The 24876-nt window shown below is 40.4% G+C and overlaps 1 long non-coding RNA gene across 3 annotated transcripts in view; it reads left to right on the top strand.

Moving 5' to 3' along the window:
• The window catches only part of LOC125752806 (uncharacterized), a 145040-nt gene that overhangs the window by 35380 nt on the left and 84784 nt on the right, over positions 1-24876 (top strand). For 2 of the 3 annotated variants that reach the window (XR_007403147.1, XR_007403144.1), the window contains exon 1: positions 21243-21302. This is a non-coding gene — a long non-coding RNA (uncharacterized LOC125752806). Of the gene's footprint in view, positions 1-11124; positions 11196-21242; positions 21303-24876 lie in introns of those variants that run through there. The other variant, XR_007403149.1, reaches the window with a different exon arrangement.

The raw sequence follows: 24876 nt of genomic DNA, 5'->3' as shown, positions 1-24876 counted from the left end.
GCTTAAGGAGACATTTGGGTTACACATGCCAATATCCTTGAGTAATCTCAGAAATGTCTGTGGAGGAAAGTTAGACTTCCTGATATCAAGGGACCTGGAGAATTATAATTTGGGGTATTTATAACATCATGATCTTATATGTACTTACTAACAGAAAATGTCTGGAACCCATCAGTGCCCATTAGACAAAGGCAGACCAGTGCTCAAAGGACTCCAACCATAACTCTACTGAGATCAGAGAGATGTCCCTATGGACTGTCCTCACAGGAGGAACTCTGGAACATAGTAAACAGCAGCCTCATTATTCCTTTTAGTTAACACAGCATGGACTTTCATAACAATGTTTTTATATGCCTTTCAAAATTGGCCAATAGCAAATAAGATGTGAAAATAAACAGATTTAGGTAGCAAAATGTGGAGACTGTGATAGTGATGTACAGCTCTTTGCTGCCCTGACTAACCCACACTAGCTTACAAATGAATGAATTGACATTCATTGGGCTGTCCTTCCATATTATGATTCCTCTTAATCAAGTCTTTAATAAGTCTAAAGTGGCAGCAAGTTCTAATTTTACTAGATATAGCTTGAGGGTATCGATTCTGTATATCAAATATTATAGGCTTTTGTAGTCAACTCAATTGAAGGATATTGAGAAACTATACAAGGACACCGGCATCAGAAGAGGAGCCACTCCTCAAAATACAGAGCCAGGCTGAGGTGGTACAGCAAGTCAGAGCCAAGATTTTTTTTAAGATTTACTTTTGGTTTCATGTCAAGACACGTAAGAGAGAATAAACAAGCCCCAAAGTTATCAGCGAAGTCATAAGGCATGTCCTCTCCTCAAATTATAAAGCCAGATATAACCAAATGCCTCTTCCCCTGCCCTTGGCCAATAACTGCACCCCTTCCAATTCTGACCCCCCCCCAACACACACATATGAACTCTCAGTGGAGCATCATCTCCTAAACTAAGTTTCTAGTATAACTTTCATGATAAAATGATTGAAAATAAATGCCTAGTAATTAAAGAAGTTAGCTGACTACATAGAACTGTTAACTGTAAGAGAGCTACCACAAAGGAAGACTATTTAATTTTTGAACAGTTGATCTGTGATCCTTATTTTTCTCTTGTAATTAGATTACAGGGCCAGCTGTCTATTTAGGTCACTCCTAGCTTGTTACAATAAAACCATGTCATCTGCATGTATGAAATTTTTTCTCTTTAGGGAAAGAGATCTCCCATCCTGCTTATTCAAGATACCAGGGAATAACAAAATGTGTTTGTAGGTGAAGAAAAGTATACAACATGTAAAATTTTGTTTCAAAGGAAACGATTTAAATGTTTTGTTTCTAATGATGGCTGCTCTTCTCATACAGCAAATCCCAATTATGTGTGAGTCAGCTTTTCAGTTGGAGAAGGTTTACAATTCTGAATGGATTCACAAGTCTGTTTCAGTTGGTAAATAAAACAAAGCATTATTAAGTTTTCTACTGTAGTTATAAAATGAGTAGCTCTTCTCTAAGACCATGTTAAAATTAATGGCATATATCTCCTAAAGCTAAACCTAAATGTGTCTGCGAGCTGTAAAAAAATTGATTGAACACTGATAGGTCCTGTTATGTAGGAAACACGGTTTAAATAGGACGTTAACGAGTTATTATTCAAATCTTTATTGAAACCAAATATGGTCTCTTATAAATACTATATATTCATGATTGAAATCTCCTAATGGTACTTGTTATTTAAGGAAATCTTACAGTGAGTGGACCTCTAAAGCAAAGTGAATAATGAACTAATTAAATATTTATTAAACATTTAGTGTATTTTATTTTCTGCCAAAGACATGATCTTCCCAACTTTGAAGTAGTTTACTGACTATGTGGGGGAATGACCACAAAATGATTTTGATAGTGGGAAAATCGTTGGCTTGGAGGTGGGTGACCAAAGTAGCTGAATAACCTGAGACAAATCTTTCTCTTTCTGAATCTTGGCTTTGTTACCTACAGAGTTAGTTAATTAATAGATGATCAGCAAAATTTGTTCCAGCTCTAACAAGTCTTTGATTCTAAGACACACAAATGAAACCAAAAATGTAACATAATATTGTACAGGCTGTCCCCAACTTAGGAACTGGATCAACTCCAAAAGGTCAATTGTTTGGAACACAGAATATATTTTCCCACAGAGATTGTGGTACAAATGGTGGTTAAATTCCCAGATCAGTCTGCAAAATCAATTTAATCCTTAATGTAACTGTAGGAAAGTATCCATGGTAATACAGAATCTAACCACCAATTATAACAAAGTTTATGGGGAAAAGCCACTGAGGATTCTAATTTGGCATGGCAGGAAACATCTATCAGTGTTTTCCACTATCCTGTGCAATAGGCATGAAGACAGTTCCAGTTGTAATTCGCAGGCAGCATGGAGAATGAAGGAAGCTGGGGTACCTCTGATCCCATAAGGGGGATGGATACCTCATAATGTCTAGGGGTTTGGTTGCCAGGAAGGAGTTGGTTCCAAACCAAAGGACAGGGAATGTAAGGGCAGGAGGAAAAAAGGGAATGAACATATGTGCTGGGAACTTTTTAAAAAATAAACTATTATTTTTTATCTCATTCACTTTGTGGTTGAGGAAGTTGAGCTCTGGAAGGTTAAATTACATTGTCTTAATAATGAAACTAAAACTTGAATCTGAAACTTATGATTTTTAGCCAAAATAGCTATCTATCTCTCCCTTCCCTCCCTTCCTTTCTCCCCCTCCCCACCTCCCTCCTTCTCTTGCTTTCTCTTTCTTTCTCTCTCTCTCCCCCACCCCCACTCTCTCTAACTTTTACTTGAAAGCAATAATGGCATTGTGCAAGGACCTACTCTCTTCATCCCCTCCTTCCTGTGTAGGAATCGCCTAGGACCATGTGCCTCCATGCCCATTCTCATTTAAGTGTTCATCCTCTGGTCTTCCAAGGCAGCCTGGTCAACAGTCAGCACAGCAGTTTTCTATTTTGCCCCAACAGTGCCACCAGCTCAAAGAATGACTTTTTAGTTGCTAAAAAAAAAAAAAAAAAAAAAAGTTGTTCTGGCCCTTATACATTTCAGGCCAGATAATGTGATTGAATAAATCTAAATCCTAAATTCTGATAACATTAGGATACTTCTAATAGTGATGCTTCTGTTACTGACAGAACCCAGACTGGCTGGGAGAGCCAGGTTCCCAATGCCCAGCTGACAGGCATGACTCCTTTGTCAGAAAGAAGGCTTCTGATTGGCAGTTCCTACCATGTGCTGGGAATTTTTACTGGCCTTATCATATTTAGTCCTCCTGAAAACCCTGTGAAGGAAGTATTTTCCTTTATAGATGTGAGGATGAAGGCTCAGAGGCTTTGGACAACTAGGCAGTGGGACTTAGAGGTTGGGGCTAGTTAGGGACCACCTCTGGTACACTGTTGTGACAGGAAGTGGGAAGACAGGAATGGAGGGATGGGCTGGGTCATTGGCTGCAATCTGCTTCTATAGCAGGGTGGGTTAGCTCATAGCAGGTTAGGCTTGAGCAGAAGGTAGATGATTTCACAATGGGTGGGAGTCTTCAGGGATGAGAAGGAAGGAGGAGTCATTCTCGGCCAGAGCCAGGGGAAGGTTAGAATGCCTGCCCTGCACACCTGAGAGGGCTCCCATAAGCAACCCTGATGTGTCCATACTCTTATGCCAGGCCTGAAGGCCTAGGGCTCAGAAGTGTGGTCCAGATCCTAAGCCTTTTAGAATTCCAAAGAGAAAGAGGGTCTTTGAGGTCATTTAAGGACTTTATAGGACAACCAGGGGACTGTGAACAGGGTGTGAAGTATTATGGGGAGTATTATGGAGTTAACTTCAGTGCCTTTCAAATAAAGTGACTATGTGCTTATTGTCAGGATCATCTGGGAAGCTTTTGCAAAATACCACTGCTGTTTGATTCCCCTCCTCCCAGCAAGGATGTCCTATTTAATTCTCAGCATTGGCAGCAGTGGGATACATATTTTGAAACAATGGCCTGGGAAATTCTGATAGGAAACCATGCATACCTCCTCCACTATTCATTTGTATAGATCTCAAAAAATAAAACAAAACATATCAAAGAGACCAACTCAGAAGAGCCAGGGGAGGGTTCTTCAGGCAAAGGAAATATTTCTGGTAAATTTTGTGAAAGTGTAGGGAGGCTGGAGTGCCTGGGGCAGGGGGGTGCCCCAACATAGTGGTAGGAATCAGTGTGGGGTAATTAAGATGGGCCAGCAAGAAGGAACTGGAATGCTGGGCCAGAGAGTTTAAACCAGAAGCTGTTTGAAAAAGGAAATGATTTATGTATTTACTTGTTCAATAAATATCTATTGAGCACACCTACTCTGTGCCAAGCACTGAGTTATATGCTATATAGCAGAGAACAAAAGAAAGTCTTTTCCTCATCAAGTTTATATTCTGGTACGGGCGGTATAGGGTAATCCATCCATCCTAGTTTACTTGGGATTTTCTGGATTCTGGCACTGAAAGTTTCTTGACCCAGGAATGCCCTGGGCAAACCAGGAGGGTTGGTTCTCTAGAAGATGGATTGGGGGGGGGGGGCGGCGGAGGGGCGGGGGTTGATGTTAAGGGTCAGGAAGAAAAACAAAGCAGGGAAAGAGGCTGGGAACAAAGAAGAATGCTACTTTACATAAGGCAGTCAGGGAGGATCTGTCTGTAGATGTAACAAATGAGCAGCAGTCTGAATACAATGAGAGAGAGAACCATGTACAGATTTCAGGGTGGGTGGCAGAGGGGTGATTATTTCTAGCAGAAAGAAGCACCGTGTAAGGGCCCTGTGGTGGAGATGTGCTTGGCTTAGATGAAGAACAGCAAGTTGGCAGAGAGGTTGAGAAGAAGAGTCAGATGCAGAGAAGGGCTGGATAGAGGGAGTCATGTCAAGGACCCAGGATTATATTCCAAATGTAATGGGGAGCCACTGGGTATTGAGAGCAGCGGTATGACCTAATCACTCTGAAGGTAGGGATACAAGAACAGAAACAGAAGGAGCATTTAGAAATCTTGAAGAGTTCCTTCTCAAAATGTTTGATTAGAGAAAGAGAAGGATACAATGCCATTTAAGTAAATTAGCCTGCTATCAGACCAGCCTGGGCAGGATTGGGCTGACCCAGACTACCCTACAGTGATGGCACTGGAAATGAAGAGGAGGAAGCATCTAGAGTTCCCTTAGAGATGGGATTAGCAGAAATTGGTAGTGTAGGATTTATAGGGGGATGAAGGAGAGTGGTAGATCAAAGATGATCACTAGCTAATCTTTCCCATGGTAGTTTTCCAGGTTTGCATTTCTCCCTCAGTTGTCCAGAGCCAAACTTCATGGAAGAAAAGAATGTGTTACACTCTTGTCTTTCAGAATGAGGAAGGTTCCAGATAGAGCAGCAAGAGCAGGCACTTGGGATCATACAGACCAGGGCTTACACCCCAGCTCCACCATAGTCGAGCCACACTGCTCAGGCAGCTCATCTAAGTTGCCTCAGTGTCCTCACTAGTAAAATAGGAATAACGATGTCCACCTTGCAGAACTAGTGAGGCGCACTGAATGAGGTCACACTCATAAAGAACCTAGATCAGGACTTGGCAAGCCCTCAATCTGGGTTCCTCCTCTCCCCTTGTCTACACCCTTGGAGTTCAATATGTATGCCTGCACACTTCTAGAAGTGATCAGTATTTTATATGCCATTTTGTGCTCTTTGCCCCCTTCCCCTTTCCCCAGCCCACTTATTCCATAAACACATCTCTGTGTATTGGCAGGGCCCAGCCCACATCATTTGGTCCCTCTTCTTCATCCTCACTGATACTGCCTCTGTGCAGATTGGCCTTTCTTTCCACTTGGGCAGCTGTAGAAACATCCCGGTCTCACCCCCCCACACACCCACACACTTTCACATCCTTTCGGCCCTGCACATCATCTTCAAGGTACAAGCTAAACAATAAGCAACACCTTGCACAATCCACTTGCTTCTGCCCACTTTGCCATATTCTGTCCTCCCTGATCGACTCCCACCTTTGGCCCACCCTCCATCCTCCACCCCTGCCAAATGCACATGTTCATTCTCAGTGCTCCTGTGGTACTTTGCACCTACTGCTACTTATCTCTCCATTATTTCTGTTTAAAAGGGCAATGATAAAAAAATAAAATAAAATAAAATAAAATAAAATAAAATGGTATTTTGTGCAGGGGTTCAGAGTTCATGCTCTGCAGCCACCCAATCTCCATCTCATTCCCAGACCTGTTACTTATCAGCTGGGCCTAATGAGCAGAGATTAAATTGAAAGACAATGATATTTCCCTATGCTGGAATACTAGAGCAAGTTGTTTCATCATTGTGCTTCAGGGATAATAATACCCACCTCACAGGTTGTTGTGAATAGTAAGAGTTAATACATCTAAAGCACTTAAATAGTACCTCCTACATAGTAAGCCCTCAAGACACATTGCCTATAATTATTACATCTATCTCTCTGAGTTTGAGTTCTATAAAGGATGAGACTAGATGTAATTCTCTTTTTAAAGAAATAATCTATCTCTTCTTAATAGTCATTTAAATGTTTGTTGAACAAAGACATAAGCAAATCTTTGAAAGACTTTTCCCCCCTTTACTTAGCTGTTTCTTGATGGCAACATTTGGGCTATGTCCAAACTTTTGTTAATAAAAAATGCAGTTGTTAATATTTGTGTAAATTTTTCATTTTCATTTCATTTCCCTGTAGTGTATTTCCCTAAGTGGAATTATCAGTTAATGAAAGGAGCAATTTTATTTATTTTTTATTTTTTATTTTTTTTTGAAAGGAGCAATTTTATAGCTCTTATACGTATTTACAGATTGTTCTTCAGTAAGACTTGTCCAGTGACAACGTAAATAGGAAACTAGTGAAACAGTGGTTTTATTTTTCTGTACAGAATATTATGCAGCAAAAATAAGAATGTTATGCAGCCATTAAATAACGTATTTCTCCACAATTTAACCTCACTGGGTTTTTATCATTTCCATTTATTTTTGTAAGTTTAATAGGTGGGCAGTGGTATATTAATATCATTTTATTTTGCATTTTTAATGAGCCTCTTCATTTTTCCAGGTGGTGATTTACTGGAATCAAATGTGCAAACTTTTTATTCATTCCCCTAGATTACTTAGGGAATATAATTACATATTGGTCATCCCTATATGTTATGTTCTGATGTATTGTGTTTTTTAACTTCATCTATTTTGTTTCTATCAGTGGCATCAATTAAATAAAACTTTAGAATATTAGGGCTTGGAGGAACTTTACTGTCATGGTTCTTATTCTTTCTATGGAGAGTATAGGAGACTATCTTAATGACCTTAGGGCAGTCAAAAACATCTTAAACAGGATATAGGGAAGCCTGGTTGGCTCAGTAGTTGAGCATCTGCCTTGGCTCAGGGCATGATCCTGGGGTCCTGGGATTGAGTCCTGCATCAGGCTCTGTGCAAGGAGCCTGCTTCTCCCTCTGCTTGTGTCCCTGACTCTCTGTCTCTCTCTGTCTCTCATAAATAAATAAATAAAATCTTTTAAATAAATAAATAAGATACAAAAAACATTAACCATAAAAGGAAAGATCAATTAAGCTGCACGTTATCAAAATTAAAAAGTTTTGTGAAAGGGTAGGTCATAGACTCAGAAGATATACATATATATATGCATATACAATATATAAGCATATACAATATATAAATATATATATATGTATCCAACAAAGAACTAGAATTCTACAAACCAATAAGAAAAAGACAAACAACCCAACTTAAAAATGGGCAAAAGACTTGAACAGGCATTTCATGGAGGAGGATGTCCCATAACATCTGAAAAAGCACTCAACATCATTAGACATCAGAGAAATGTAAATAAAATCCACAATAAGATATCAACGCATACTCTTTAGAATTAAAATTAAAAAGACTAAGAATATCAGGTGTTGGGGAGGATAAATATTAGAACTCTCCCACATTGGTGATAGGGACTGTAAAATGGTACAACCAGTTTGGAAAACTGGCACATCTACAAAAGCCAGATCTGAATACCCTATGACTTAGCAATTCCACTCCTAGGTGTATTCCCAACAGAAGTGAGTGCACATGATCACTAAAAAGATGAACAAAATGTTCATGGCAGTTTTATTTTTAATAGTAAAAATTTAGAAACAAGCTAAATATCTTTCAACAGGAGAACAGATTAATAAATTGCAGAGTATTAACATATTGGAATTTTAGACAGCAAAAACGAACAAAAACCCAACCCACTGCTACATGTAACAATATGGATGAACATCACAGACATCCTAATGAATGAAAAAAGGAAGACATGAAAAGTATTTACTGTATGATTCCATTTATATGAAACTCAAAAACAGATAAAACTAATCAAGAGTAATACAAGTCAATATGGAATTTACTTGTGGGGTACAGGGATACTGACTGGGAAGTGGGAAGTAAGAATTTTCTGGAGGGTTCTTTATGATGTCTAGATGGTGGTTAAACAAGATTATACTTAAATAAAAGTGCATCAGTATGTATATGTAAGATTAGTACACCTCATTCTCTCTTTCTCTGTATATTACACTTCAATGAAGAGTATTACAGGACATTTTCACTTTTTTCTTTTTGCTATGTGTTCTAAATGTTCTCACCTTTTCCTCAGCTATATTTTCCAAAAAATCTAAAATGAAGACATGATAAATTTTAACAAGTGAAAAATAGAAGTTATTTTTAAAAGCTAGAAGTGAATCTCAGCTACCTATCCAGATTTAGTGCCTCAAGCCCTGGACCCAGCTAAAAATAGCTCAGGGCCTCGCCAGCCTGTGACCCGCTAGCTAGCCAATGTTTAGCAGTCGCAGCACGCCAGTGAAACGGAGTGAGGCCAGGCAGAGCCTCCTGGGTCTGCAAGCGTGGCTCTCAGCAGGCTGTTTAGGTCATACCTTCCATCAGTTAACTACACCTGCTTCTTCTACTGAAGACCAACAGCTAGGCTCCCAGTTTACTGCAAAGCGGAGAGGAGAGGGAGGAACAAGAATCCATGCTAATTAGAAGGGGGAAAAGGTCCAGCGCTGTAAGCAGATTGGACATAAAGGAAGTCAGGGTAGCTAACCCAAGGTATACCGGCCTTGGCTCTTCCCCAGGTTAGACTTTTAACTTTTGTTTTTGCAAACGTGTTCATTTTTCTATGACTTGGTTTTAAATGTTATGCTTGAGTTTGAGGAAATTAATTGCAGAACTATTTAGATTGCTATGATGAGAGAAGCTCCCTGAGTGGTTTTGCTGCTGAATCAGCTTAACCTGAAGAATTGATTCCATTTAACCCCTTCCTTCACTGTGCCCATTTCAAATGCAGGAACAACTAGTAATTATCTGTTTCACAGGGATATTTTGAGGATTAATTAGTGTTTATAACCCGCTTTCAAGTATTCAGATGAAGAGAGAGTTGATAGGAATGGTGCTATTCTAAGTTCCATTTACAAACTCTGACAAGTTGCAAAAGTGGTGTATGATACTGTGCTTCCAAGTGTGCCAGTGTGGTGTCTCCAAGATCCCACCTTGTGTAATGAGAATCCTTATCACTCGGCCCATATGATTCCGGAGGACTTTATTTCTTTAATTCATATCAAGTGACAACATTTAGGGAAATGACTTTAAACAAGTTGGTATGTTGCTGTTGTCAGTAGACAGAAATTTAAGCCCCAAAGTAAAATGCAATCGAACTTTCAAGACAGAGCTAGGATGTACCAAACTCTGAGATCACATAGAAGTTTTAAGTCAAACACTGTAGATACCATTAGAAGCCTTCCCCCAAATAAATCCATCCTGCTGCATGATTTGAAATGACTTAAGGTGCTATCTTTTTCATTCTTAAAGAGCAGAAACCCTGATCCTGGGATTGAGCCCCATGTTCGGTTCCCTGCTCAGTGGGGAATCTGCTTCTCCCTCTCCCTGCTGCTCTGCCTGTTTGTGCTCTCTCTCTCTCTCTCTCTCTTCAAATAAATAAATAAACTCTTTAAAAATTTTTCAAAAAAGAAGCAGAAACCCTGAAATCTCATCAATGAAAAACAGTTTTGGAGAGGCTAATAAGAGTCTGTCAAGAGCACACTGTTCCTTATGACAGTAGTCAGTAAACTTGGCTTTGCTTGATAAAAAAAAAAAAATTAAATCTGTGATCAACCAGGAATGTAGTGGGCTGAATAATGACAGTGAAGATGGGAACAATAATGTTGGTGGTAATAATAACAGCAAGTATGTGTTGAGGGCTTACCAGGTGCCAGACACTGTTCTAAAACCTTTGCGTGTCTAAACTCACTTGATCCTGGCAATAATACTAGAAGATAAGACCTATTATCATCCCTGTTTTACAGACAAACTGAGGCTTGGAGAAGTTAAGTAACTAATTTAACCTGAATTATATAGCTGAATTATATAGCAAAAAGCGGTGTTTTTTTTGTTTTTGTTTTTTTTTTTTTTGCGGTGTTTTTAAAATATCAGTGTGCTTATGGTTTCCCAGAAAACTAGTTAAAACTAGCCCTGGGTCATCTAGGTCATGTTCCTAGCCCAAAACCAGAGACCAGAGATTTTGATTCAGAAGTGTGGGATGGGACCTAGAAAAATGCATTTCTTTTTTAAAAAAGATTTTATTTATTTATTCATGAGGGACATAGAGAAAGAGGTAGAGACATAGGCAAAGGAAGAGGCAGGCTCCTCGAGTGGAGCCCCCGTGTGGGACTCGATCCTGGGACTCCAGGATGAAGCCCTGAGCTGAAGGCAGAAGCTCAACTGCTGAGCCACCCAGGCGTCTAATGAACACACAAGGCAAATTTACTGAAGGTGGCCTTTTGACTAACCTTTGAGAAACAGTGGCCCAGACTTAGAGAAATGAGACACTGGGAGTCAAACTTTGCCAGTGCTGGAGAAACACTGTCCAGCTGAATAGTAGATCATTTGCCCAGCTGGGACTGTGTGTCCTCATAGTGAAAAAAGGCTATGTTAGGCTGCCATTCAAAACATCCAACTTGATTTGTTCAGCTTCCATATTTAACATTTAACCTTCTGACTTTAATTTGATTTCTTAATAGATTTTCCTACTAGGAAGAGTATGTACCGACCAACAGACATGAATTTCAGCTGATGGTTCTAGCTCTTACAGGTAATGAATAAATGGCATTGTGCCTTATTAATCAATCTATTATAACTGGTTAATGTGAATCAATTCCTGAATGAGCCAAGAACAATGGGTTTATGAACCTGCAAACCTCAGAGCCAACATACATTTTGAGGCCTGATTTATCCTTTCCTTAGCACACACACACATCACTAAGCTGGAAGGCACATTTTGAGAATGAGAATGTTGATACCAACATCTCCCCAAAAGGGTAAGTTTATCAAGTTGAATAAAACAATTCATAAAAAGTCATTCCCATGGTTTTTGTCTTGCAATTCATCAAAAATCATTCACATATCCTTCTATCCTTGGCTTTTAAACATCTGATCACTGAGATATTGAAGGCACGTGATGATGAATGTTCTACATCCTTGCCCTTTTGCTCTTCTCAAATGTCATTTGTCTGATTTGTAACAAGTATCACCTGGTAAATCTGGAAAAGATACACAAATGAGAATCAACCTGTATCACACCCACTTTTCCTTCTGATATATTTTTAAAATAGAGCAAAAACATGAGGCAGTGTAAAGCAGTTATAGTTTCCATGGTCGCTCTCCATGAGGAAATTATCAAGGTATTTGCCACACATTCCACATCCTATACTCTGGATAAGATGGTATTCCACTCTCCTCCTTGCTGGCCACGCTCCAGTTGCACTACCCTTTCCTTCCCGCACTCACCAAACCTGCTCCACCCCTTTGTCCCAGGCCTCTTTTACCTGTAATGTTCTTTACCCATATCTTGCTGTGATTGGCTCCTCAGTCTCTGAGGTCTCAGCTTAAACATTACCCTTCAGAGAGGACTTCAGTGATGCCCCATCTAAAGTAGTCACTATTACATTATTCAGTCTTATTCTCTGTATAGCACTTAGTGGTTGCTAATATTTTTCATTTATTTATTTATTTTTATAGTCTGTCTCCAACTAAAATGTAAGCCTCATTGGGTCAAGGATCTTCTGTTAGGGGCACTGGGGTGGCTCAGTCCATTAAACATCCAACTCTTGATTTCAGCTCAGGTCAGGGTCATGAGATGAAGCCCTGGGTCAGGCTCTGAGCTCAGTGCAGAGTCTGCTTGTCCCTCTCCCTCTGCTTCTCCTCTTGTTCTCTTTCTCTCTCTTAAATAAATGAATACAATCTTAAAAAAAAAAAGAATCTTCTATTAGATATTTTCACTCTTACATCTATAGTGCCCCAAACCATGCCTAACACGGGGAAAATATTTGGGAAGGAAAAAAGGGAAGACAGTGGGGAAAGTCACTTCTGATCTGAGGCTGATTCTGATTGTCAGAGACATCCAATTGGCTCTTTCTTTGCAAAATATTTTTACCCACCTCCTTTGGAAACAAATTAGAGATCTTAAAAATGTATTGACTTCATTGTGTAAGACTGTTTAACAAAAGTTTAAAAACCATGAGTTATGTTGAGAATCTTTGCTAGATATTTGTCATCATTAGCTCCATCTCAATAGTTATTAAAATATGAAATAAGGCAAAACTGTTTAGGTGCTTGAATTCAGGTAGTTAAGAGTCAAGACATAATAAAAACTGTTATACTATAAGGCTTTCTATAAGGCTTTCTTTCCAAAGAGCTCAAAGATACCTTGTTGGCAATCAATGGGATAATAGTAAAGTATCTTCCCCTAGAAATAGGAAATGAGAGTGCATCTAAGAGTTAAATCAGTAAGACACACACACACACACACACTCACATACACTCACACAGATTATGAGTCTGAAGGAGTAAACTGATAGGCAACCTGTGTATAACTGAAGACTTTGGAAACACCTATAACTTCAGCCAAGGTGACCTGAGGGTAATTTTAGGATGGCAAGCACCAGAATGTGACTAATTTAATTTAAAAAGTGTAAAATTAAAAAAAAATAAAATAAAAAGTGTAAAATTAATCAGTTGTTTGGAGAAAGCCTGGATGAATAGATGTGGTGGGCTGAGGTGCTGTCAGCCTAACATGGAAAACCTAAGCCTAAGAAGCCAGAAGCTGAGAGCACCTTCCCAAATACTGTTTAGGGGAGAGGGGACCTTGGCCCAAGGACTTGAGCTCTCAGGTCTCTGTGGCAAATAATAAGCCATCCATCTACCTCTCCTCACTCAGATTTCATGCTCTAAGTACAGAATTTAAATCATTTTGTTCCCTGTCTATAGGGAGAAAATGCTCCCCTCCACCCCTCCCCTCCAGTCTGCTGATATGAGGATCCATCTTTTTTTTTTTAAGATTTTATTGGGACACCTGGGTGGCTCCATGGTTGAGTGTCTGCCTTCGGCTCAGGGTATGACCATGGGGTTTGGGATTGGATCCCGCATCTGGCTCTTTGCGGGGAGCCTGCTTTTGCCTATGTTTCTGCCTCTTTCTCTCTTTCTGTCTCTCATGAATAAATAAACAAAATATTTTTTTTTTAAAAAAAAGAAAGATTGATTCTCTCTCTCTCTCTCCCTCTCTCTTCCCTTCCCCGCTTCACACACATGCTCTCTGTCTAAACAAAAAAAGTAAATAAATACAATTTAAAAATATTTTATTTATTTATTCATGAGAGACACAGAGAGAGAGAGAGGCAGAGACACAGGCAGAGGGAGAAGCAGGCTCCCTGCAGGGAGCCCAATGCAGGACTTGATCCCAGGACCCTGGGATCATGACTTGAGCCAAAGGCAGATGCTCAACCACTGAGCCATCCAGGCACCCCCTATGAGGATCCATCTGCTAGCTGGTTGCATTTATCATTAAAATGGAATACATTTTTATTTATTTATTATTATTTTTAAAGTAAGCACTAGGCCCAATGCAGAACTAGAACTCACAACCTTGAGATCAAGGGTCCTATGCTCTACCAACTAAGCTGGCCAGGCATCCCCAAAATGGAAATTTCTTTGGCTATACAGAATTTTCTGTGAACTTGGGTTAGTGTGAAGTTACTCCTGAGATAGGGTTTGAGAGCAAAGTGACTTGTGTTGGCTCCATGCTGCATGGCAGAGAGTGAACCAGAATTTATATTGCCTGTGACAGGCTGGCTCTGAGGAGATGAGGGCTGACCTAAGCTCAGTTCCTTCTCTCAAATTCACCAATCCTATACTTCACATGACTTTCTGAAGAGACACTGAGTGAGGGAAAGATGAGAGGCCAGGAGTATATTCCAGCTGGAGCATCCTCAAGAACTGCAAGTTCTCAATGGAGGAGCTACAAGTACTTTAGTCTATTGGGTCACAAACTTTTTCTGAAAAGGACCAGATAATGGACACATTGGGCTTTCCTCCTTGAGGAGACAGATGAGCCCAGAAAGGAAATACAGACTGGAGGGGCTGGGCAAGAGGTATCGCCTAGAGTACTCAGGAGAACTAGGGTTATCAGAACTAAAGTTGGGGGTTGGGCAGGGCAAGACTAGGCTTTCTAGAGAATGCTGAAGAGAGAATACCCTTGGCCAGAATGAGATGAGCTCAGGAAATTAATTGGTGGAAAGTATCAAATCCAAGGGATCTTTGAGACTTCTCATAGAGATCTCCAAAGCTACCCACTCACCCTGCTATGGGTCTGTAACTGATTGGTTCTGCTGGGTTGTCAGGTCTCTACCATTTATCTGGGGAAAGGGATCTTCCCCCAAAGCTTGGATAACACACCTAAAATGCACCCCAATGAATAGATGGACCTCATTTTGAAACAGGAGCCTCCAGCTACAAATGACTATCTGTTTCCTTGAGGGGGGAGCCAAGACTTAATTAACCAGCTTTGCTGTTTGGGTAAGTATAGAGACAGCCTAAATATATTTTTTTCCATGATAGCTTTTTCATTATATATTTTATTCTTTGGAATTTAAAGCATTTTTTTTTTAAAAAAGTTCTCTATGCTGTACTTTCTATCCCTGTGACTTATTCATTCCATAACTGGAAGCCTGAACCTCCCACTCCCCTTCACCCATTTTGCCCACTTCCCTACCCACCTCCCCTCTGGAATCTATAAATAAATTCTGCATTTAGAGCATGAAATCTGAGTAAGAAGAGGTAGGTAGATGATTTATCAAATTCAAAATATGCAGCTGAACGTATAAGCATAATTGACCAGAGGGGAAACTGGGATCATAGAGCAGTTGGGGAGTTGATGGCAGAAATGTAAATGGAGCCTGGGTTCCAGCTTCTAATCTTCTCTTGTCACTCTGCTACAGTGATTCTCAGATACTGCAATGGACAAGGATGGGTGGAAGCAGTTTTTCAAGCTGTGTAGTTTGAAAAAGCTCTTATGCCTTTTTACCCGCAGTTGACATTCACTGATCTACAATTCATCTTATGTTGCTTTGGATCTTCTTGAAACCTCTTCAAATAAAATTTAAAAAGCCAAACCAAAACAAAACAAACATGAGTTTTATAACTTGAGCTGGAGAATGGTTCTCCTTATTTAGAAGCAGCCAACAGAAGAGCTATAAAGAACAAAATGATTCCTGAATCAGCAAACCCCACAAGTTTGGATGATGCAAAACCAAGAGACTGTGGCTGGGATCAGTCTCATTCACTGGCAAGAAGCCACTCAATAGATCACAAGATAGAACCATTTTAAGGCCTCTCTCTTCTAAAATAGAAGAGGGGAGTGTGTCAGACTTGTATTTATTCCGAAAAGAATAAAGACAAGTAAATTCTTTTAGAATTTCAATCTGTGGCAAGTAAGTCACTCGAGTAAGATGACGAAACCATTCTCCACCAGATGAGGATAAACTGAAGGTGTACCGCACCTGCAAAACACACCTATATCAACACCCCTCCCACCAAGTGTCAGAGGTAACTGTGGGGCTTTAGGTACGGTAGTAACATCAGCAAAACGTTAAGAGGAGCCTGGAGTAGACTAAGACTGATCCTGGCATCAGCAGTATATAAATATTGTGGCTGCATTGGTGTAGCTATCAAACACCTTATCTGAAATAATAGGAAACCTAGAGTGGTCAAGTAGAATCATGTACATTTTGAGCTTGAATGGACCCTAGAGAAGTTGTCCAGATGGAGAAACTGAGTCCTTCCTCTAAACTCAAAGTATTCCCATTGAGTAGCCCCATTGTTTGAATCCTCTAGACAGGGCTCCTAGACCACAGGGACTATATTTTTTAATCTTTGAATTCCTAATGCCTAGCACAGTGTCTAGCACTTCCTAAGTGTCCAATTAACATTTGTTAAACCGATCAGAAGAAGCAAAAGTGTAAATTCTCAGGCAACAGGATAAAAAAATATAGAGGAAAATTGCTTCTCTGATCTCCTAGGGCAGAATCACCCAAAAAAGCAAAAATAAGCTTGACCTCAATGTATCTTTTTTTAGGTGAACACCTCAAGTCACACGAGCATTTGCTAGACCACCCAGAGCTATCACTTCTATCATTGCTACTAACAACATGGCTTGCTTGTCTTATTTGAGTATCAAAATGAGTTCATTCACAATGAGGTGCCCTGCTGTTATTATATCAGAAATAAAAATTGGGCAGACAGGTGATTTCCATTCAAGGATCCCAGAAATGTTTCACTTTTGGAACTGAAATATTAAGGGAACATCAAAACAGCATTGTTTGAAGTTAAAAGTACAGGTTACCTCCTCATGGAAACAAGATTAAGTGTAATTCTATCTGCCTTATGATTATAATCATTCATCAGATTTAGTAACTGTTCGGAAACAATCATATCTTTTCTGTATCTAAATTATTTGGTTCTTTTCTCTGAAAAGACTGAAAACACTATGAACCCTTAATTTCAATAGCACAAAGAATTGCATATTTATAAGGACAAAGGGAAGCCATAAAGAATTAAACATTACATACTCTTTAAGAAATACTTTTTCCAGTATTATATAAATATCTTTGCACTTTCCCATTTTCTCTTTGAAACCAAGTAACCCTTTGACATTTCAAACTGAAATAACTACACATGCAATTTTTATATAGAAGCTAGGATGACTTTTTTTAGAACCAAGTGTAATTAACCACACACAGCATATTATTCATTGTCCTATGACCTTTGTTATTTAATTTCATATTCTGAAAATGTTTGTTTCTAAATTTAGTCAGGAAGATGAGAGACTGTCATGGTTGCTTTGTCAGCTGTACGTTACAGTGGATTATACATAGAATTTTCAAGTGTGGATGTTTAGAAAATACATATCGTTTGCCTGCTTTGTCATGTGAAAGGTTTAATAAAACCTGGTAATTTGGATTTACAAGGGGACTCCTCATCCAAGGTCCAAAAACAATTCTAAGTAACTGTAAAGGACAGTGCCTAGTAAGGTCAAGGAGAGGAGGAGCAAGTCTGTTGCCATAGGGGCCAAGAGCCAGTGGCTCTTAATGTCCTTGAAAAGCACCATGGCAGCCCTCATGGTTTCTCTTCTCCCATTGCCTCCAGAGATCATGATGTGGCTGATCCAGATCTAGAGTTCAAAAAAAAATTTTTTTTAAAGTTGTACAATCCCTTCTTCTTCTTCTTTTTTTTTTTTTTTTAAGATTTTATTTATTTATTCATGAGAGGCACAGAGAGAGAGAGAAAGGCAGAGACAGAGGCAGAGGGAGAAGCAGGCTCCATGCAGGGAGCCCAATGTGGGACTTGATCCCAGGTTTCCAGGATCACGCCCTGGGCTGAAGGCAGCGCTAAATCGCTGGGCCACTGGGGCTGCCCAGTGTACAATCCCTTCTTTCAAACAAAAACAAAGCTAAGAACACAATCTACACTCCACATCAGGTGATGGGGAGCTACTGTGGCTAACCTGTGGTTTTGGGGTGGGAGTCAGACACACTTCAGTGGAACCCAGGGATACACGGATTGGAATTTTGGGATCACTGCTCCAGTGTGCGGCCACCAAAAGTCAGGTCACCTTTCCTGCTCTAGGGTGGGGGCCTCTGTCCAGGCCAGAGCCATATGAATGGTGGGACAAGTTGTGCCCTGTGCTTGGTGCCAGGACAAGGGGGCTGCTGAAGGCTATGATCCAGCCCTGGCTCCTCTTGCCACATCCAGTTCCCTGGCTCAGAGCTGCTTTGACAGGCAGGAAAGGGTACCTTTCCTGTTTCATTTGCCTGAAGGGAATTACGGTTTTCTTCCTAGCACAAGAGTCTTAGGAGTTAGCAAGGCTAAGATTTTTCTTGTGAGAGCTTCTGACCTATTCCTGTCCTGATCTTTCTGGCCTGCCTGTCCTTGGGGCTGTAGTTCTCCCATTAGGGTGAGGAGCTCCCAGATCAGCACCAAAGAGCAGTATCTCCTTGGCTGTCAAGTCCTGAGCGGGAGATTGTCTCTCAGCTCAGCAGCTTGGCCTCTGGGGCCCTGGGAAGTGGGATGGGAGGCTCTAAATTGGCCTTGCCACCAGCATTGGGAAGTGTGAGTGCCTGGGGTGCTTTCCTGCTTTGGGTTTTTTCCCTGCTTCTCCTCTCCCTCCTTTTCCCTCCTCTCTGCTTCTTCATTCTAAAGGAAAAGACTCCCTTTCCCATCTCTAAGGGTGTGGGGCATGGTTCATTTTTCCTTTAAGGTGAATTTTAAGTGTGCTCAGAGAATTACAACCATGCAGAGGAATTCCTGAAATTTTTGTTTTTGGAGAGAAAGGCATAGATTTGGGCCATTCCTCAAATTCCCCAGCTCATCCCTTATATTTGCTTGGATAACCCACTCAGGAGACAGGCCCAGCAAGGGCACAGACTGAGACCCACATACCCTATATCCACACATTGAAAAGTTGTACAGAAAGCTAAAAGATGTGGGCAGCCTGGGTGGCTCAGCGGTTTAGCGCCACCTTCGGCCCAGGGCATGATCCTGGAGACCCAGGTTCGAGTCCCACATTGGGCTCCCTGCATGGAACCTGCTTCTCCCTCTGCCTGTGTCTCTGCTTCTCTCTCTGTGTCTCTCATGAATAAATAAATAAATACAATCTTTAAAAAAAAAAAGAAAGCTAAACGATGTTAATTAAAATGTGTCATATTTTTCTGTCTTGACAAATCAATGACGAAATCCAAAAACATTTACAAAGCTATGGTCTTTATATGCTGAAAGTTGGCAATATGAGTTGTACCAAAGATGAGTACATTTATTTTGCACATGTCTGAATGAGCTAGCAATGTATTGTATGAGTAACAAAAGACAAATAATTCACAATCATTCACTTATTGTACAACATCTATTTTATTTTCTTCACTTCAGCAAAACTGCTAAATGTGTTGTTACATAAAGATTTTCATGTAATTAGTATTCAAATGATAGCGATAACAGATTACAAATAAAGTGTAATTGTTTAGAAAACATTTAAAAATTGAGTATATTTTTATTAAAATGTAAACTCAGGTGAATGGCATTTTCAAAATTATAGTTACTTTGTATATTTTCAAAAGTTACTATTTAAAAATATTTATATTATCTATTACAATTAAAAGACAAAAAAAATAATACATGAATGCACCAACATTTTTTTTTGCACCAACATTTTAAGTAAAAATTATTTAAATATGGCTGAACTGTTAAATCGAACTCTGAATATTTGGTGAAATCTTATTTATATACAAATTAAATTATCTCCATCCTAGTGTTTAACATCCATCTGGTTGTCAATATAAAGAATCAGCCTTATGGTTCATGTGGGCTACAGGTACATTTATGTATTTATATTTGAAGAGTAATATGAATTGTTTGCTATTGCAAAATATCCTCAATCACTGCATACAACTGTTGTGAATTTCATCTCATTCTCTAGTACCTACAGGACTCTGAGATGGAATACAAAGAGAAGCAAGAATAGGGGTGCTCAGCACTCTCAGATAATGATACTTCACTATGCAAGGGTATATTGCATTCATTCTCTTTGAGACAAAGGATTTGATAACTTAATTAATTTGTCTTTTCTTACCTAGGAGCTTCCACCACTCAAATTTTTCTAAAGCGGTTTTTATTTCTAATATCATCAGCAACACAGCCCATGAACCTTCTTTCATTTTGAAGACATAGGGCAAGAGAGGTCCAGCAGTGTTTCTGAGTCCTGGACGGTGTTATCTCAAGAAGACACGTTTAGGGTCATGAGGTGCACTGGGCCAGTGCAGGGCAGGAGTCTCTGTGGTCTGCATATCGGAGTGGTACTATTGAGAGGTTTGGGAGAAATCATCTTAAAAACCCCTCCAGGGTCAAAATTCAGAAGCAGATACACTTACGTGGTACAAATCCTGCCATCACAAGGAAAATATAGGGGTCACTGGGTGGCTCAGTCGGTTAAGCGTCTGACTCTTGGTTTCTGCTCAGGTCATAATGCCAGGGTTGTGAGATCCAGCCCCACTGTGGGCTCCACACTGGGCATGCAGCCTGTTTAAGATTCTCTCTCTCCTCTTCCTCTGCCCCTTCCCTCCCCCCACTTTGCTTGTGTGCTCTCTCTCTCAAAAAAACAAATTAAAAATAACAGTTATACTACAATTTTACTTCCCATTTTGCTGTGACAGTTCTTTTCTTTTTATTTTCCTTTCCTTTTCTTTTTTAATCTTCTCTTCCCTTCTGTTCTTTCTTTCTTTCTCTGTCTTCCCTCGATACATGGCTTCCTGTGAGCATGTATTGCCAGCACAAATCTAAACTCCTCTGGGATCTATCAATCAATTTGCATTCTGACCTTGGTACCAGATTCCTTCCTTCCTTCCTTCCTTCCTTCCTTCCTTCCTTCCTTCCTTCCTTCCTTCCTTCCTTTTTTCTTTTTTTACATTTTTATTTATTTATGATAGTCACACAGAGAGAGAGAGAGAGAGGCAGAGACACAGGCAGAGGGAGAAGCAGGCTCCATGCACCGGGAGCCCGACGTGGGACTTGATCCCGGGTCTCCAGGATAGCGCCCTGGGCCAAAGGCAGGCGCTAAACCGCTGCGCCACCCAGGGATCCCCCTTTTTTCTTTTTGGTTAATAGTCTTATTGAGATATAATTCACATATTATACACTTTATCCATTTCAAATATACATATCAGTTTTTTTGTATGTTCACTGAATTGTGCAACCATCATCACAATCAACTTTAGAACATTTTCATCATCCCAAAAGAATGATAGTCATAGCGATTACTAGACATTCTGTCTCCCCTTGAATGCCTCCCTGCTCTTTCCCCTCCCCTCCTTGATCCCAGGTAATCACTAAGCTACTTTTGTTTTTATACATTTGGCTATTATGGACATTTCATATCACTGGCATCCTCCAATATATGGTCTTTTGTGACTGGCTTCTTTCACTTATAATGTTTCCAAAGTTTACCCATGTTACAGCAGGTGTCAGGACTCAATTCCTTTTTGTTGCTGAATAATAATCCACTGTGTGGATAGACCACATTTTACTTATCCATTTATTCATCAGTTGATGGATATCTGAATTGTATCTACTTTTGGGCTCTTATGAATAATGCTGCTATGAACACTCATGTGTAAGTTTTGGTGTAGGCATACATTTTTTTTTTCCTTGGGTGAATACCTAGAAGTAGAATTGCTAGGTAATATGATAACTCTGTGTTGAAATCTTGAGGAATTGCCAGACTGTTTCCAGAGAGGCTGTGCCATTTTACATCCCCACCGGCAATGTATGAAGGTTCTAATTTCTCTGTATCCTTGCAAACACTTGTTATTGTCTGTCTTTTTTATTTTAGCCATCCTTGTTGGTGGAAAGTGTATCATATTGTGAGTTTGATTTATATTTCTCTAAAGGCTAATGACATTGATAGTTCTTTTTAAGTGGGTATTCCTGATGAGAAAGAATAAGTCTTTGTCAATGCCCTCACTCGGTGCCTTGCTTGTGGTGTTTAGAAATAAATCACCTCATAGGACAAACGTATTGGAGGGGACCTGGGACCCAGGGCAGGTTCCTGCTTTATAACACAGCTCACTTGCAGTGCTGGGTGTTTGCTACTTCCACTGTCAGAAAGTCCAGATCTTTCGTGAGAACTGCTTTTTTTTTTTTTTTTTTTTTTAATCTGAAACTTTAAGTCACTGAGTCTCTAGCTTTGCTCTCTCAAGCAAGGCAAACTTTCTCTTCACCCTAGCACCCTTCTCCTTCACTTGACTAAATCCATCTACATATTTGTAAAGACAAAGTGTTGGCAGTTCACTAAGTTGTTAACTTTTTCCTTTCCCTTTTGAGTTAATGAATGCAGCCGAGGGTGGTATGCAAATGTGACCACACTGCTAGGCTATAGCCACTCCATAGGGGTTCTCAAGGAAAGTCTTGCAAGACAGAGGGTCCAGACTAAATGGGAGGAAGGAGTGAGTAGAAGTCACTTGAAGAAACATCCTGAAATCACCTTGCTGTGTTTTTAGTTACTATATTGATTTTGAAATTCCAAATAACTTTACAAGAGGGCATGTGGATTTTGTGTTTACTGAAAGGGAACAAATGTGAAGAAGGTGCTAGAATGCAGTCTATAAAAACAGGCTTGGCCATCCTGTTTCCTGGATTAAAAAAGACATGGTTAGCTCATTTCCCTCAACCTGGCACACTTTGAAAAGGCAGCCACTGTGGTTGTGCTAGTGCCTGTGTATGTGAGTGAGGGCCAGCCCACCCGTCTCTTCCTCTCCTCCATAAACCTGATGCTCGTGCTCTACATTCTGTCCAGTTCTTCCTTCTCTCTCCTCAGACATCTCACAAGGATTCTCTCTCCTGTTTCTCCTCAAACTCTGGAACTCTGTGGGCAAAATACCCTAATTTCTCCTGTTTCAGATTTCCAAACCCCTGTACTTCCTCACCTAAACTAATGACATTCACTTAAGGACACTGTGTCCCATTCCCCTTTCTTAGAGAGACCCCATCCTGGAATCACAGGCCCTCCCTCCCCACAGAATTAGGGGTACTTTTTTTTTTAAGTTTTAATTTATTTATTCATGAGACATGAGGCAGAGACATGGGCAGTTCCCTCCCTGCAGGGAACCTGATATAGGACTCCAGCACAGGACCCAGGATCAGGCCCTGAGCCAAAGGCAGACACTCAACCACTGAGCCACCCAGGTGTCCCTTGCAAGGTACTACTTGTTTTGGTTCTAGCCCAGCGACCTAGCAACTTCAAGTGGCCTTCATGTGTGAGTGACTAGGTCCTAGCAAAGGCTCACAAAATTCCTTTCTTTTCCTGGAATGCACAGAGCTAATGCTCCACTGATAGCCTTTGCACTGGGCTGTTCCCTCTGGCTGGAACACCCTTCCAGGTGTTTTCCCCTGGGCTCACTCCTTCCACTACTCAGATTTCGGCTCAGAAAACAATTCCTCTGGACTTCTTCCCTGACGGCCCTCATGTAACTCAGCGACAGAGGGATTTCTGTCTGCTTTGTTCACGGCCATACTCCTAGCACCTAGAACAGTGCTGGCACATGGGAGGCACTTGATAAATACCTACTGAGTTACTAGAACAAAGCAGCTTCTACAGAAAGTATTGGGTTGCGTAAGTTCTGCCATTTTGTGGGCAAGACAAGGACTGAGGAATGAACAGAGAAGGGAGGAGCAAAGAAGAGAAGAGAGGATAGGAGCTCTTGCAGTGCAGAGGACAAACATGGATGGCTGGAGACAAAACAGGGCACTGGTTTTGAGACGCAGTCTCCACTTTCTCTGATGTGGAAAATAACCCCTGTTGTGATTAAATCCAAGTCCAGGTTTCACTTGCAGACAAGGACATTTCTGAAGATATCTGAAAAGGAGACAATCTCTCCTCCCATCCCTCCAGCCTCTCCTCCTCAGTTTCCAGGTTTTATCACCAAAATAAAAAAAAAAGGGGGGGGGGTGATGAGTGTCGATTCCCACTGCATCTTAGGTGAATCCCTAGCTAAAAATGTTAGTAAAAATGGGATCTGCGTTCAAAGGATGCACATTGTCTAAATGGTCTGAAATTTTAAAAAGCAGCTTCTTCTAAAGTGCATATTATTTTGTAAGACTCTTTAACCACCCGCTAAAAAACATCACAGTGTTTTTGATCGTACCTGAGCAAGTTACTTGTCATGGTAGAAACTGACAGTAAATAAAGGACGCTCCCAACCCAGAACCCTATTGTGCAATTATGCTTGATCTTTTTTTGTCAAACTGGATCTTCTGCTTCCTTTGCCAGCTGAAATCAAATGGATGCATTAGGTCATGGCATTAATATGAACATTTTCACACTTGTTTTTCTTTCTCCTTTCTTATCCACTTTTTATTACGTGGCACAAGTCACATTGTAATTATGAAAGTGAGGAACTCCAGCAGCTTGTAGCACACAGAGACTGAGCAATGTGGCCCATCTTGTTTCCATCTCTCTTGGTGAGAGCCTAAGGGTGTTAGTCATGTGGCTGTTTAGGATGTGCAACCAACCAAGCCTCAAATGACATCACCAGAATGAATTACTCTGGGGTTTTGCAAATCTACAATGCAGGATTTGCCAGAGAAAATGAAACCATCAGCTCTTTTTACTCCTCCCATCCCAATCCCCCAAATCCCCAAGCATGTATGTAGCATTCTTTTTCTAGTGGCTTTGCTTTTATGCCAAAGAGGAACTGGGTCCGTTTTTTCTTTCTGGTACATGAGAAGTCTTATAGAAACTAAGGCTTCATAGATGTGCCATCATTGCCACTTCAAATGCTTTACTTTTGTGTTTCATTGTAATTATCCGGGGCTTTAGACATCTGTGTGTGTGATGTATTCCCATGTCTCTGGATTTGGGTGTGTGATGCTTCCTGTCTGTCATGACCTTCTCCCTG

The sequence above is a fragment of the Canis lupus genome, chromosome 17 (genome assembly GCF_003254725.2).
Source record: "Canis lupus dingo isolate Sandy chromosome 17, ASM325472v2, whole genome shotgun sequence".
Classification (NCBI taxonomy): domain Eukaryota; kingdom Metazoa; phylum Chordata; class Mammalia; order Carnivora; family Canidae; genus Canis; species Canis lupus.
The sequence above is the reverse complement of the archived record's forward strand: the minus strand, read 5'-3'. Positions and strand labels throughout refer to the sequence as shown.